This window comes from Panulirus ornatus, chromosome 5, assembly GCF_036320965.1.
Source record: "Panulirus ornatus isolate Po-2019 chromosome 5, ASM3632096v1, whole genome shotgun sequence".
In the NCBI taxonomy this organism is placed as follows: Eukaryota; Metazoa; Arthropoda; class Malacostraca; order Decapoda; family Palinuridae; genus Panulirus; species Panulirus ornatus.
The window spans coordinates 16373114-16390072 of record NC_092228.1 but is presented as its reverse complement, the minus strand read 5'-3'; the positions used below and the strand labels follow the sequence as shown (position 1 = coordinate 16390072).

General features: G+C 44.8%; 1 protein-coding gene across 12 annotated transcripts in view; it reads left to right on the top strand.

The window, feature by feature from the left end:
- The window catches only part of LOC139748602 (TOX high mobility group box family member 4-B-like), an 844810-nt gene that overhangs the window by 349095 nt on the left and 478756 nt on the right, over positions 1-16959 (top strand). The gene's annotated exons all lie outside the window — the stretch shown is intronic.

Genomic DNA, 16959 nt, shown 5'->3' with positions numbered 1-16959 from the left:
AAAAAAAAAAAAACCGAGAGGGGGGGATTTCCAGCCCCCCGCTTCCCCCCCCTTTTTAGTCGCCCCTTTTACCCACACGCAGGGAATTTCCCCTTGGGGAAATATTCTTAATTTCCCCCCTTAAATTTTTATTTTTATTTTAAAATTATTTATTATTAAATTATTTTTATTAAAATTTTTAAAACTAAACATTAAATTTTTAACAAATGATTTTTTATCATTATTAATTTTTATTATAAATTATTTAATTTTTTTTTAAAAAAAAGTTTTTATTTATATTATTATTTTTTATATTTTTACTATCATTAAATTTTTATCACCCTTTTTATTATTAATTTCTATATTATTAAAATTTTCACAATATTATTATTTTTAATAATAAAAAATTTTTATTATTAATTTTTGTTAATTTTTATTATTATTAAATTTTTAAATTTTTTTTATTAAATTAAATTTTAAATTTTTATTTTTATTAAAATTAAATATCATTTTTATTATTTACATTATTTTTTATTGTTAATTTTTATTATTAAACATTTTTATTTTTACTATCATTTTTAATTATCCCTATTATTAATTTTTATCACTATATTATTATCCAATTTTTAATTATTAATTATTGGGTTTTTTATTATTAATTCATTATTAAATTTTGGTACCCTTTTTCTCCCTTTCGTAAGTTCGCGAGGTAGCGCCAGGGGCCCGACTAGGGAAAAAGGCCCCCATCCCACCCTAACCCTCAAATTTTTTTCTGCAAACCCAAAAACCCCAGCTCCCAAAATCACGGCCCGGCCTGGGAAAACCCCCTTTTTCAAGGGACTTCTATGGCCTTTTAGGGGCCCGCGGGACAAAACCCGCAGCAGGGAAAAAGGGAAAGGTCTCTCTAAAAGGGGAAATTCTTACAATTTATAAATTTTAAAAGGTTTCCCAAGTAGGCGGAAAGGGGCAAGATGGGTTCCCCCAAAAATTACACACGGGTTGAATAATGGCACGTCTACAGGCAGGGTTCCTGGAGTTAGCATGCCAGGGAGAGGTGTTCATTAGCCTGGCCCTTTACGCCCCAAAGGGGAAGAAGGGGAGGAGGGAGGGAGTTTTTGGTCACCTCAAAACCTTTTCAGAAAAAAGTCGTCCCCCGGGCCCTTTGGGCCCTATTTGGGTCACCTTCGACCCCCCAGGCAAAGGGGAAAAGCGTGCTCACTGGGGGGTTTTGGCCTCTCCGGCCGTACCGCTCCCCTTTGCCAAACTGCCCCCTGGAACATGGTGTGTCCCCGTGCGGGCCACAGTGTGTGTGAATGGCTCGTGTCGCCGGGTCTCCTTTTCCTCTCCTCGTCCTCCTCCTTCCCCCCCATTTTCCTCTCTCTCCCCTCCTCTCTTTTCTCTTTCCCCCCTGTTTTAGCGTTAAAGCGTTCCCGTCTGCGCCCCAAGGGACACGGAAAATCCCGAAAACAGGGGTTTTTGAACCCTACCCGACGGGGAGCGCTACGCCTTACCCCTGCTGAGAGGCACCGGGTTTTCCGGGCGTAGGGGTCTTTGCACGTAAAAAAACCTATTCTTGACACAAAAACATCGCTGCGGGTGGCCCCCCGTTTTGAGCTGAAAACCGGTTTTAAGTCTTAATAAATTAAATGAATAAAAAACCCCCCTGGGGGGGGGGATGACATGTTTCATTTGGTGTGTGGGGTCTATGAATTTATTGGGAGGGAGAGAGGGACGGAGTGTGTGTGTGTGTGTGAAATCCCCCCCCCCCCTTTTGGAAAAAAAATTTTTTTAAACCAAAAACCGGCCCCCCCCTTCTGGCAGGTCCCTGCAAAGCGCCCCCCAATCGGGCTGGGGATGTGCCCCGATCCCTCCCGGGGCCTAGGGAGGGGTCGCGTGAACCAAAAGTTTTAGCCCGATCAGCCCGCGTTAAAAAGGGAGCCCGGTACTAGGCTGTAGGTGAACCCACGGGGGTATTACCAGATAATCTGCTCTGTGTGTGTGTGTTGTGTTTTGTGGGTGTGTATGTGTGGTGTGTTGGGGTGGTTGTGTTTTTGTGGGGTGGGGGGGGGGGGGGGGGGTGGGGGTGTGTGTGTGTTCCCGGTGGATTTCCTGGGAAAATCGGGTTGTTCGGGTGCTTCCCAGTTTTTTTTCCCCCCAAATAATCACCCCCCCCAGGGATTAAAGCGGATTGGGAAAACGGACAAACAAAAACAGGGGTTGGAAAATAGCAAGGGAGCCAACACCCCCCCCCTTAGGGTCGTTACCCAAATCCCTTTGGGGGTGCCCACGGTATCAAACCCCACCGTCCCCCAAAGTTTTTATTTATATACCAGGTGCTCGACACTTTAAAATGAAACCCGAAATCTCGGGTTTTTGTTTGATTGTTTTTTTTTTATTTTTTTTGCGCACACTCTTTTCGCCAAATGTTGTGACGCTGCGGACGTCCCTTCGCCAAATGTTGTGACTCTGTGGATGTCCCAAAAACCCCAAATTTTTTTGTGACGGGGGGTTTACGTCCCCCCCGGCCCCCAAATTTTTTGGACGCGTGGCCGCCCCCCTTTGCCAATTGTTGTGAAAGCTGGGACGGGCCCCCCCGCCAAATTGGTTGGGCCTGGGTTTTCCCTTTTGCCAATTGTTTTGACGGGTGCGGACGGGCCCTACGCCAATTGTTGTGACCGCTGTGGACGGGCCCCTTCGGGCCAAATTTTCGGTGACGGTAAAAAAGGGCGCCCCCCCTTTACCAAAAAGGTTTGACGCTGTGGATGTCCCTCCGCCGAATGCCGTCCAAAAGGCCGTGGGAAAGGGGCGCGTTCCCAAAACCCCCCCCTTCCCTTGGGGGGGTGCCCCGGGTTTCGTTTGGGGAAAGGAAAGGGAAACAAAGGGGGAGGGGGAAGGAGGAAGCCCGGAGGAAAGGGGGAAAGGGAGGAAGCAGGGGGGAGGGGGAAAGGGGGAGGGAGGGGGGGGATGATGAAGTGTAAAAGGGACGCGCCGCCGGTAACCCAAACGTTACTTAAAAACAAGTTAAAGGATGGGAGGAGGATGGACCGTTTGGCCCTTGTGGGGGGGTGGAGAACCCCGAAACCATGGGGTTTTTCGAGAGATTTTTTTCCGCTCGCTGCCAAACTCATTGGTGCCGGTGGAGAAAAACCCCGGGGTGGTTCCCCCCTGCAGATGTGGGAAGGGGGGGGGGGGGGGTTAAGGTTTTGTCTGGGCGGCCACGCGTCTCTTTTACAAAGGGTTTTTTACTTGAAAAGGTTTTGATAATGTATTTATTTTTTTTTTTTTTTTGGGCTTTTACACACACACACACACACACAAAAACCAAACCCCAAAACCCACACACCCCACACACACACAACACCCCCAATTTTTCCTTCCTGTCATGCCCTTTGCCTCTTCCCCCCCCTCCCCCCTCCTCCTCCTCCCCCCTTTTTTTTGGTCATCGTCCTCCCTTTTTCGCCTTCCCCTCTCTTTTCTTTTTTTTTTTTAAGTTTTTTTTTTTTTTTTTTTTTAAACGATGTTCTTTGTGCTATGGGGAATTGGGGGCCAGACGTGATATGCGGCCTAGTGCAAGTTAATGTTTTTAGGGTGTGTTTTTTAACTTTTTTTTTGCTCGTGTCATAGATAGTAGAAGATAGATGGTGCATGGATGTGGATTGGATATGAAAAGATAGATAGCACCCGACGTTTCCTCGGGGTGTGTGGTTTTTTTTGGGGGGGGTCGTAGGACGCCCCGCGGGTCGGGGTGGTTAAAAAAAAAGATTCTCAAGGTAGTGACGCAGGATTATGAGCACCTGTTAAATTAGGTGTAGGGTTTTTTGTGGGGGTAATTCTCTCTCTCTTCTCTCTCTACTCTCTCTTCTCTCTCTCTCTCTCTTCTCTCTCTCTTCTCTCCTTTTCGGTTTCATGGAGTCATTTGTATGTGTGTTATTAATTGGAGGGGGGGATAGTTTTTTTTTGAACTGGTTTCATTGGTTTTTTAAACGGGGGTTTTTGTTTTTTTTTACTGGTTTTTGGTTTAAGCGGGAGTAATTTTCTATTAACTGGTTTAACTTGGTTTAAACGGGGGTTAGTTTTTTTTAACTGGTTTAACTTGGGTTAAAAAACAGGGATTGTTTTTAACTGGTTTAACGTGGTTTAAGTGGGGGGTTTGTTTTTTGAACTGGTTTGCTGGTTTAAGCGGGGGTTAGTGTGTTTTTTAATGGTTTGCTTGGTTTAAAAGCGGGGGGTGTATATTTTTTTAAACTGGTTTAATTTGGTTTAAGCGTTGTTTAGCGGGTTGGTTTTTTTTTAGTGGGTTTACTGGTTCTTGGCGGGGGTGAGATGTCTGTATGTCGAGCTGTTACAGGTTTGCGTGCCTTGGTTTTTAAATTGGTTTTTAAAGTCGGATGTAAGACTGTCCCTCGTTGTCGTTCTCTCTCTTCCTCTCTCTCTCTCTCTCTCTCTTCTCTCTCTCTCTTCTTCTCTCTCTCCTCTCTGCCCTTGTTTAAAAGGGTTTTCTCGAGTTTTATTTGGGTTGTGATGTTTTGACGGCCCTTTTTAAAATTTTTTTTTTTAGGGGAGGGGTTGAAAGGGGGTGTAGGGAGGGGGGAGGGAAAATGGATAGGGAAGTGGGAAGGGAAAAGGAAGGGAAGGGGGGGAGGGAGGGAAGGAGAGTTAGGGGGGAGTAGGGGGGTTGGGAGGGGGGGGGATAGGAGGGAAGGAAGAGGGAGGGGAAGGAAAAGGGAAAAAAAAAAGGGGGGGGGTAGGGGGGGTTAAGGGATGGGATGGAAAGGGAAAGGGGAGGGTAAGGGATGGGATGAAAGGGGGGAAAGGGAAGGGGGAGGGGAGGGGGGTCGGCTGTTTCAGAATCGTTTGTTGTCCCCCCCCCCACTAGGAACCTGTTTATTCTTTATTTTTTTTTTTGACTTTTTTCAGAGTTTCGTCTGAACCGGCTGCCGGGCCCTCGTTTTTTGCATTTATTATTTTTGTTTTTGTTTTTGTACCTTTTAAATTCCCTCTTTTTTTCTGTTTATTTTTTAGTGTTTTTTATTTTATTCGGTTACTCTTCGGGGTGGTGTGTGGGGGGGGGGCGGTGGTGTTGGATTGCGTGCTGTGAGGGGTTGGGGTTGGAGAGGGGGGGGGGATTTGGGAGGTCTTAAAGTGGTTGGGGTTGGAGTGCGTACTGGGGAGGGGTTGTGGGGGGTTGGATTGCGTACTGTGGGGGGGTTTGGGGTTGGATTGGTACTGTGGGGGGTTGGGTGTTTGGTTTGACGAATACCGGATGGGTTTGGGATGGGGGGTTTAGGGAGTCTTTCGGCCCTGGGGTTGAGGGGTGTAGAGGTACAAGGGCAAAAGTTAAAGGAGAGGCGGGCCTAACTGCGGGAGTCGCGGGGGAGGGAGGAGACGGTCCCCCTGCGGGAGACCGTGGACATCAGAGTGGCGGTACCCCACTGGGGGGGCGGGGGGGGGCGGGACGGGGCCCCCTGGTGGTGGAGGAGAGAAGAGAGAGGAAAAGAGAGAAGGGGAAAGGAGAAGAGGGGAGGAGAGAGAGAGAGAGAGAGAGAGGTTAAGGTATGTTATGGGACGTAAGGGTACAGGTTGGCTAGGGAGGAGGGGAAGGGGTGGTTCTCTACCCTTCGTGGTTGAGAATTGGATGATCCCCTTATATTTTTTTGTGGGGTGGGGTTGGGGTTTAAATCTGAGGTGTACGCCACAGCGGTACGACCCACCCACCTCCAGAGAGAGATCATGACGGAGGCTCCTCTCTCATGTAAGAGCTTCGGAACATTTCTAATTAGACGTATTCTACTAATTATGGTGGAGGGGAGGCGGGTTTCCAGACTCAACTTAATACCCCCCTCCCTTAGAAAAATTGTGGTGGTATCGGCGGCGTAAGTAGACCTATTTCTACGCCGAAGTGGTGCGCTGGTGATGGTGGCGTAAGCAAGCGTATTTCCTATCCTCCCATCAAAAAAAAAAAAAAAAAAAAGTGTGGTTGTGGCAGCAGAGTTGCCATAAATATGACTAATGGTACAGAGTTGCCGTAAACATGGCTGTAATGGTACAGAGTTGCCGTAAACATGGCTGTGATGGTACAGGGTTGCCGTAAACATGGCTGTAATGGTACAGAGTTGCCGTAAACATGGCTGTAATGGTACAGAGTTGCCGTAAACATGGCTGTAATGGTACAGAGTTGCCGTAAGCATGGCTGTAGTGGTACAGGGTTGCCGTAAACATGGCTGTAGTGGTACAGAGTTGCCGTAAACATGGCTGTAGTGGTACAGAGTTGCCGTAAACATGGCTGTAGTGGTACAGAGTTGCCGTAAGCATGGCTGTAGTGGTACAGGGTTGCCGTAAACATGGCTGTAGTGGTACAGAGTTGCCGTAAACATGGCTGTAATGGTACAGAGTTGCCGTAAACATGGCTGTAATGGTACAGAGTTGCCGTAAACATGGCTGTAATGGTACAGAGTTGCCGTAAACATGGCTGTAATGGTACAGAGTTGCCGTAAACATGGCTGTAGTGGTACAGAGTTGCCGTAAGCATGGCTGTAGTGGTACAGAGTTGCCGTAAACATGGCTGTAGTGGTACAGAGTTGCCGTAAGCATGGCTGTAGTGGTACAGAGTTGCCGTAAGCATGGCTGTAGTGGTACAGAGTTGCCGTAAACATGGCTTTAATGGTACAGAGTTGCCATGAATTGATGGTGATGTTGGTGCAGAGTTGCCATAAATGTTACTGTAGTAATGATGGAGTGAGTCGCCACGTCAGAGATAGATGTTGGGGGGGCGGGGTGATATAGATTTCCCTCGGAACTATTATCGCCAGCGATTGAGAAATTGAGCTTGGCAGACTTTATTCAGTGTGTCGGTGTGTTCAGACAGATTTGTTATTATATATATATATATATATATATATATATATATATATATATATATATATATATATATATATATATATATATATATATATATATGTGTGTGTGTGTGTGTGTGTGTGTGTTCATACCATCTTTTCGAAGACCACATGGAGGAAAGAGAATTATTTCAAGGTAATTCTCTCTCTCTCTCTCTCTCTCTCTCTCTCTCTCTCTCTCTCTCTCTCTCTCTCTCTCTCTCTCCAGCCGGAGGAGCATTTGGCGCACAAACGTTCGCTCACTAACTGTACACTACTTTCTCCGACCGAACCAGAGTCATGGTGGTGGTGTGTGTGTGTGTGTGTGTGTGTGTGTGCATAAAACAGACAACCCCCAAACACACACACGCACACACATGCACCTTTCCCTCATTTTCTTTTGAATGTTGGTAAATTCTTATCACGTTTTCTTAGATTTATTTTTTGTTGTTGTAGGTATTGTGTTGAAATGTAGTCTAAACTGTCACTCGGTAATTATACTTTCTCCACCTGCGTTTTTTTTTTTATGTGCCTTTATTGACAGTACTAGTAAAGGCATCTCTCGTCACCCGTGCCTTTAACGAGGGCGTTTTTCCGAGACGCACCGTATTTGATATCTTTTAAAAGTTGCGGATCAGACGTTATTTATTTATATATTTATATTTACATGCTTTGTCAAAACGTACATCTGTCTTGCCTTATTCCTTTGCTGTTGATGGAGGCTTGGAGATTGGCTGGGGTTCTTGTATCCCATGCTGTAGGAGGCGCCTCTCAAGAACCCGTCGCAGGAATGAGCCCTTGGGCCCGTCGTTCGAGCGACTGACGCTGGTTAAGTCTTGGGGACGGGGGGCGCCCCGTTTTGGGGTGGGTGGGTGTCGGGGGAGGGACCCGTTCGTATATGTAACATCACGCACAGTTTTTTTTTTTTTTACTCTCTCTCCTTCGGTCCCCCTTTCCCTTCTCATTTTTAGGGAAATGTTTTTTTTATAATATATATATATATATTATATATATATAAATATAAATATATTTTATATAAAAATATTTTATATCAGGCCTATTCAGTATAGGTATTTATATAGTGCTTAAACCCAACTCACCCCCTCGCGCGGCCCCACCACTTCTTCTTTGGGGAAAGTCGCACAGCGCCCGAAACCCATTTATATTTGGGCGTCCCGCTTTTACCGCTTTGAACGCCGACTTTTGAGTTTTGCCCGCATGCTTTTCCGCACCGGGGCGGTGGGTGGGTAGAGTTTTACCTCCCGTCTTTCTTGTGTCTTTAGGAGACCCGCGTTCCATTCTCTCATCATCATCATTCCATATCATCATTCCATCATCATCAATTAAAAGAGAGATTTTTTTTTGAACACTTCCCGACCGTGGTAGAGGCATTCGTGTGTTTTTATATATGGAGATATTTTAAGTGTATTTAGATCGATTTTATATACGTTTTGACTTAGATGTGGGTAATTGTGTGTGTGTGGGTTGTGTGTTTTGTTGTGTGTGTTTTGTGTGGGTGTTGGTCATTTCCCCCGACATCGCAGCAGTGTGAGGGAAATTTTCCCCTGGTCTTGGTGTTGACGCTGAGAGGAGGCTGGCCCCCAGGGGGGTTTGTAACGGGTGTTAATAGTGTCTCGGTATTACGAGGTGATTGCTGTTGCACTGTTTTTATGATTATTATTATTTTATTTACTGTCAGTGATTTTATTGTTTTGTATTATTTTTATTATTATTATTATTATTATTATTATTATTATTGTTATTTTTATTAATATTTTATTATTACGAATTTTATTGTATTTTTTTTGTTAACTATTATTATTTTTTTATTTTTATTATTTTTTTTTTAAATTTTATTTTTTTATTTTTAAATTTTTAATTTACTACTACTACTTACTACTACTACTAAAAACTACTACTACTACTACAAAACTACTTTACAACTACTTCATTTTTTTGTTTTATTATTATTATTTTTATTATTATTATTATTATTATTTTTTTTTTTTTATTCGCGTTCAAAGCCCGTGAAGCGTTTGACCAAGATTTATAGAGTACTTTAGCAAAACCCCACCCCCCCTTTCCTCTTGTGTCTTCCCAGACTTGTGCTTCCTCCAGTAAGTTCACCTCTGACCCCGAAGGTAGTTGGGGCTAGGCTGTTAGGGGTCAGGGGCGAAGGCAGTTCCGTCGTCCTTGTTTCGTGGGGGGGGGCCCGTGATGTCGGGCGGTGGTTGGGTTTTTTGTTCCGTTTATCATTTTGGAGGGAAGTGGGTGTGGGTGTGGGGGGGCTGATTGATGGACGCAGTCTCACACGGTCTTTAAGTATTTTAAGAATTTAGGCGTTCCTTTAAAAAAAAAAAAAGTGTTGAATAGCCCCTTCGTTTGGTACTAGACGCAAGCTTCTGTCCTTTTATTCCCCGGGGGTGGAAAGTTTGGGGGCGTACGCAACCCCGGAGTTTTATCATTCTACACCTTGTCAGGAGGGGCCTTCGTCAGGGGGGATCCATCGTCAGGAGGGGGGCCTTTGTCAGGAGGACCCCTTTGTCAGGAGGGGCCCTTCGTCAGGGGGACCTTCGTCAGGAGGGATCCCTCGTCAGGGGGGTCCATCGTCAGGGGGATCCATCGTCAGGAGGGACCCCTTTGTCAGGAGGGACCCTTCGTTCGGGGGGGACCCTTCGTCAGGAGGGTTTGTCAGGAGGGATCCATCGTCAGGAGGGTCCTTCGTCAGGAGGGATCCTTCGTCAGGAGGGTACTTCGTTCCTTGCCCCTTTATTGAAAGCTTAGAATTTGATTTTCTCTTGCATCGCTGTTATTTGCCCTGGGAAAGTCATACTAAAAAACGTGTTCAGCGCTGGTCGGTCTCGCGCATGTGACGGGAAAGTCGCTCTTTTACGAAGTCGAGAGAGAGAGAGGAGAGGAGAGAGGGAGAGAGAGAGTGAGAGAGAGAGAGAGCTTACGTTGCGACGTACCTTCGTCAGCACCTGACCTGACCTGACCTCAGAGTGTTGGGACATGGGTGAGTTCGCCTACCATCAGGTCGCGTCCTTGATCGTCATCTTCCGTCCCCATACCTTTGCACACACACACACACACACACACACACACACACACATACACACACACACACACACACACACACACACACCAGCCTACCATCACCTCTCACCCACCATCCTCCCTCCTTGGAGCTGCCGGGGGCCCAGTGGCAGCCAAACTTGGGTAGGGAGATCCTGAAGAGGAGAGGGTGAGAGGGGGCGGTTTGTTGCATCCCATTCTCCCCTCCATCCCGGTAACTTCGGTCACATTTCAAGATGGCCGCCGCCGCCGCCGCCTTCGTCGTCGCCTTAGTCGTCGTCGTCCGCGGCGATAAGTGAGCTATAGAGCCACCATCCTTCCCTCCCACCCTCCCTCCCGCTGGCGTGGACGAGGTCTGCTCCGCCACACTGGATAGAAGTTGTTGGCAAGATGTCACGCTGAGTGGAGTGACAAATACGTGTGTAACTGAGATGTAGATGTAGTAGATAGATAGATGTGGTCGTTTATCTATCGGATGCCAAGCATTTAAAGTCGGCACTCTCTCTCTCTCTCTCTCTCTCTCTCTCTCTCTCTCTCTCTCTCTCTCTCTCTCTCTCTCTCTCTCTCTCTCTCTGTGTCACACACACACACACACACACACACACACACACACACACACACACACACACACACACACAAGCGGCTCATTTGGTTTTCTTGTCCCCAAAGTTTGGGGTAGATTTTTTTTTTTTTTTAAAGTTTTTTTTTATTTTTTTTTTTAAACGACTGTTCATTGTGCTACTGTGGAACTTTGGGCCAGACGTTGATATGCGGCCTAGTGCAAGTTAATGTTTTTATGTGTGTGTGTTTATTTAACTTTTTTTTGCATCGTGTACATAGATAGATAGATAGATAGATGGATAGATGGATGGATGGATGGATAGATGAATAGATAGATAGCACACGACGTTTCCTCGGGGTGTGTGGTTTTTTTTGGGGGGGTCGTAGTGAAGCGCCCCGCGGGTCGGGGTGGTTCAGAAAAGATTCTCAAGGTAGTGACGCAGGATTATGAGCACCCTGTGTAAGTATTAGGTGTAGGTTTTCATGCTGGGGTAATTCTCTCTCTCTCTCTCTCTCTCTCTCTCTCTCTCTCTCTCTCTCTCTCTCTCTCTCTCTCTCTCTCTCTCTCTCTCTCGGTTTCATGGAGTCATTTGTATGTGTGTTATTAATTGGAGGGGGGGATAGTTTTTTTCTTGAACTGGTTTCACTTGGTTTAAGCGGGGGTTAGTTTTTTTTACTGGTTTAACTTGGTTTAAGCGGGAGTAATTTTCTATTAACTGGTTTAACTTGGTTTAAGCGGGGGGTTAGTTTTTATTAACTGGTTTAACTTGGTTAAAGCAGGGATTAGTTTTTTTAACTGGTTTAACGTGGTTTAAGTGGGGGTTAGTTTTTTGAACTGGTTTGACTTGGTTTAAGCGGGGGTTAGTGTGTTTTTGAACTGGTTTAGCTTGGTTTAAGCGGGGGTAGTATATTTTTTCTAAACTGGTTTAATTTGGTTTAAGCGTTGGTTTTAGCGGGTTGGTTTTATTTCTAGTGGGTTTACGTGGTTCTTGGCGGCGGGTGAGATGTCTGTATGTCGAGCTGTTACAGGCTTTGCGTGCGCTTGGTTTAATCTGGTTTAATGTCGGATGTACATGACTGTCCCTCGTTGTCGTTCTCTCTCTCTCTCTCTCTCTCTCTCTCTCTCTCTCTCTCTCTCTCTCTCTCTCTCTCTCTCTCTCTCTCTCTCTGCACTTGTTTAACCGGTTTTACTCGAGTTTTATTGGGATTTGTGATGTTTTGATCGGCTTTAATATTTTTTTTTTTAGGGGAGGGGTAGAAAGGAGGGTGTAGGGATGGGGGAGGGAAAATGGATAGGGAAGTGGGAACAGGGAAAAAGGAAGGGAAGGGGGGGAGGGAGGGAAGGAAGAGTTAGGGGAGAGTAGGGGGGTTAGGGAAGGGAGGGGGATAGGAGGGAAGGCAAGAGGGAGGAGGAAGGAAAGGGAAAAAAAGGGGGGGTAGGGGAGGGTTAAGGGATGGGATGGAAAAGGGAAAGGGGAGGGTAAGGGATGGGATAGAAAGGGGAAGGGAAGGGGTAGGGGAGGGTCGTCGGACTGTTTCAGAATCCGTTTGTTGTCCCCCCCCCCCCCCACTAGCCTGAACCTGTGTTATTCTTTCATTTATATTTTTTGACATTTTTGCAGATGTTGCCGTCTGATACCGGCTGCCGGCCCTCTGTTGTTGCATTTATTATTTTTGTTGTTGTTTTTGATACTCTTTGAAATTCCCTCTTTGTTTTTCTGTTTATTTTTTATGTGTTTTTTATTGATTCTGGTTACTCTTCGGGATGGTGTGTGGGGGGGGGGGTCGGTGTGTGTTGGATTGCGTGCTGTGAGTGGGTTGGGGTTGGAGAGGGGGGGGGGATTTGGATTGCGTACTCTGAAGTGGTTTGGGGTTGGAGTGCGTACTGGGGAGGGGTTGTGGGGGGTTGGATTGCGTACTGTGGAGGGGTTTGGGGTTGGATTGCGTACTGTGGAGGGGTTGGGGTTGGTTTGGACTGCATACCGTGCATGGGTTTGGGATGGGGGGTTTAGGGATGTCTTTACGGTCCTGGGTTGAGCCTGGGATGTAGAGAGTACAAGGGCGAAGTCTGAAGGAGAGGCGTGGCCTAACCTGCAGGAGTCGCGGGGGAGGGAGAGAGACGTGTCCTCCTGCGGGAGACACGTGGACATCAGTAGATGGCGGTACCCCACCTGGAGGAGGCGGGGCGGGGCGGGACGGGGCCCCCTGGTGGTGGAGAGAGAGAGAGAGAGAGAGAGAGAGAGAGAGAGAGAGAGAGAGAGAGAGAGAGGACGAGACGCGTAGTGTGGATCATCCCCAAGCGCTGCAAATTCTAACCTGTGACCAGAATTTCGGGGGCAATTCACTTGCCGCGCTCAACCTGCGCTAAACGGTAGTTTCCATTATTATTTATTATACCCGTCGCAGGAATGAGCCCTTGGGCCCGTCGTTCGAGCGACTGACGCTGGTTAAGTCTTGGGGACGGGGGGCGCCCCGTGTTGAGGGTGGGTGGGTGTCGGGGGAGGGAGCCGTTCGCTATATGTAACATCACGCACAGATATTTTTTTTTTACTCTCTCTCCTTCGGGTCCTCCTTCCTTCTCATTGTATGGATGTGGTTTTATAATATATATATATATATATATATATATATATATATATATATATATATATATATATATATATATTATATATCAGGCCTATTCACGATATAGGTATTTATATAGTGCCTTAAACCCAACCTCTACCCCCTCGCGCGCGCCCCCACCACTTCTTCTTTAGGGTAAGTCGCACAGCGCCCGACAACCCATTTATATTTGGGCGTCCCGCTGTTACCGCTTTGAACGCCGACGTATTGAGAATTGACCGCATGCTCTCCGCACCTGGGCGGCTGGGTGGGTAGAGTCGTACACTCCCGTCTTGTCTTGTGTCTTTAGGACGACCCGCGTTCCATCATCATCATCATCATCATCATTCCATCATCATCATTCCATCATCATCAATTAAAGAGAGATTTTATTTTTGAACACTTCCCGACCGTGGTAGAGGCATTCGTGCTGCTTTTATATATGGAGATATTTTAAGTGTATTTAGATCGTATTTTATATACGTATTGACTTAGATGTGGGATAAGTGTGTGTGTGTGTGTGTGTGTGTGTGTGTGTGTGTGTGTGTGTGTGTGTTGGTCACTTCCCCGACATCGCAGCCAGTGTGAGGGTAATTTTCCTGGTCTTGGTGTTGACGCTGAGCAGGAGGCTGGCTCCCAGCGGGTTGTAACGGGTGTTAATAGTAGTCTCGGTATTAACGAGGTGATTTGACTGTTGTCACTGTAATTATTATGATTATTATTATTACTACTGTCAGTGATTTTATTGTTTTGTATTATTATTATTATTATTATTATTATTATTATTATTATTATTATTGTTATTATTATTAATATTATTATTATTACGAATTTTATTGCTATTATTATTGTTAACTATTATTATTATTATTATTATTATTATTATTATTATTATTATTATTATTGTTATTATTATTATTAATAATATTACTACTACTACTACTACTACTACTACTACTACTACTACTACTCATTTTATTGCTATTATTATTATTATTATTATTATTATTATTATTATTATTATTATTATTATTCTTTTATTCGCTGTTCGAAGCCCGTGAAGCGTTTGACCATAGATTTATAGAGTACTTTAGCGAACACCCCACCTCCCCTCTTCCTCTTGTGTCTTGCCAGACTTGTGCTTCCTCCAGTAATGTTCACCTCTGACCCCGAGGTAGTTAGGCTAGGCTAGCTAGGGGTCGAGGGGCGCAACGGCAGTTGACCCGTACAGTCTTGATAGCGTGCGGGGCACCAGTCGATGTCGGGCGGTGGTTGGGTTTTGTGATTCCGTTTATCATTCTGGAGGGAAGTGGGTGTGGGTGTGGGGGGACTAGATTGATGGACGCAGTCTCACACGGTCTTTAAGTAATTTTAAGAATTCTAGGATCGTTCCTTTAAAAAAAAAAAAAGTGTTGAACTAGCCCCTCTCGTCTGGTACATAGACGCAAGCTTGCATGTCCTTTTATTCCCGGGAGTGGAAGTTAGGGACGTACGCAACCAGGAGTTTACTCATTCTACACCTTCGTCAGGAGGGACCCTTCGTCAGGAGGGATCCATCGTCAGGAGGGGTCCTTCGTCAGGAGGGACCCTTCGTCAGGAGGGACCCTTCGTCAGGAGGGATCCTTCGTCAGGAGGGATCCATCGTCAGGAGGGGTCCATCGTCAGGAGGGATCCATCGTCAGGAGGGACCCTTCGTCAGGAGGGACCCTTCGTCAGGAGGGACCCTTCGTCAGGAGGGATCCATCGTCAGGAGGGATCCATCGTCAGGAGGGGTCCTTCGTCAGGAGGGATCCTTCGTCAGGAGGGATACTTCGTTCCTCTGCCTCTCATTGAAACGCTAGAATTTGATTTTCTCTTGCATCGCTGTTACTCGCACGTGGTAAAGTCATACCTAAACACGTGTTCAGACGCTGGTCGGTCTCGCGCATGTGACGGAGAAAGTCGCTCTTGTACGAAGTCGAGAGAGAGAGAGAGAGAGAGAGAGAGAGAGAGAGAGAGAGAGAGAGAGAGAGAGAGAGACGCGTGTGTGGATCATCCCCAAGCGCTGCAATCGAACCGGTGACCAGAAATCGGGGCAATTCACTTGCCCGCTGCTCCACCTGCGCTAAAAGGTAGTTTCCATTATTATTATTATTATTGTTATTATTATTATTATTATTATTATTGTTATTATTATTATTATTATTATTATTATTATTGTTGTTATTATTATTTATTATTATTATTATTATAATTACTATGATGATGATTATGTTTTACTCTTGGGTCGTTCGAGTTTGAGAATTGGAGAGCAAGGACGAAATGACGAATAGAGGAATGTATAAGATTTGTGGAGGAGACATGTGGTCATTTGACGTTAAGTGAGCTGTCTGCGTAGGATGAGACGCTGTTAAGGCGTAATCAAGGTATATTTTTTTGGCGTTAATACGTACTGAAGAAGTGATTATGTTACGTACCCCCCATGTGATTCGTTAATCTAGTCGAAACATGTTTCTCTATTTTCTTACTGATTGACATATATATATATATATATATATATATATATATATATATATATATATATATATATATATATATTCATATATAATTTTGTGCTCAATTATTGGACGTGGTTTTGTTTTTTTTGTTTTTTTTCATTGGTGATAGCCGAACAGTCGTTATTTAATTAAGGAAACTCTTTTATCTAAATGGGGAAAAAAAAATATATTTTGGAAATAGCGGTCCAATTTTTGATGTTTGTGTAATATGATGTGATATTTTGAGTCGGGCCTTTGATGTCGACTGGTTGGCGCAATATGTACGTTTTTATGGCTTTAATTGGATAGTAATCCGGCGAAAAAAAGATATATATATATATATATATATATATATATATATATATATATATATATATATATATATATATATTCGTCTTGGGTTCCGGGTTGGGTTGGGTTAGGTTAGGTTATATTGGGTTAGGTTAGGTTGGTTTAGGTTAGGTTAGGTTAGGTTAGGTTAGGTTAGGTTAGGAAGCAAAGCCAATTAGAAATACTGATTAAACCCGGTGCCAAAGACACTGAAGTGGACGGTAGTTTATATCTATCTATCTATCTATCTATCTATCTATATATATATATATATATATATATATATATATATATATATATATATATATATTTATAGATATATATTATCCCTGGGGATAGGGGAGAAAGAATACTTCCCATGTATTCCCTGCGTGTCGTAGAAGGCGACTAAAACGGGAGGGAGCGGGGGGCTGGAAATCCTCAACTCTCATTTTTAATTTTCCAAAAGAAGGAACAGAGAAGGAAGCAAAGTGAGGACTTCCCTCAAAGGCTCAGTCCTCTGGACTTAACGTTACCTCGATAGCGCGGGAAATGGCGAATAGTATGGAAAATATATATATATATATATATATATATATATATATATATATATATATATATATATATATATATATATATGTGTGTGTGTGTGTGTGTGTGTGTGTATTTCGAAACATCAGACATGACAGCCAGAGAGTGGATGTGAGCGGATGTGGCCTCCTCTCTTCGTCTGTTCCTGGCGCTTCTCCGCCAACGCGGGAGACGGCGACCAAGTATGAACAGTTTGAGAAAAAAAAAAAAAAATAATGTATGTACCTGTTGTTCTCCTGGAATACCTTCCTTGAAAGGGTCGTCCTGGTGTTTGCGCCCTGCAGCTCCCAGGCCGTGCGCTGCTGTCACTAGTATGGAAGTGATGGACTCTTTTGACGAGATAGTATTCCCCTCATACGTCGTTAGCAGACGGTGATACAGCCTCGCCCCAAGCGAACCCCCCCTCCCCCTCCCCCTCCCTATGCCTTTGCCGATTTGACCACTAATGG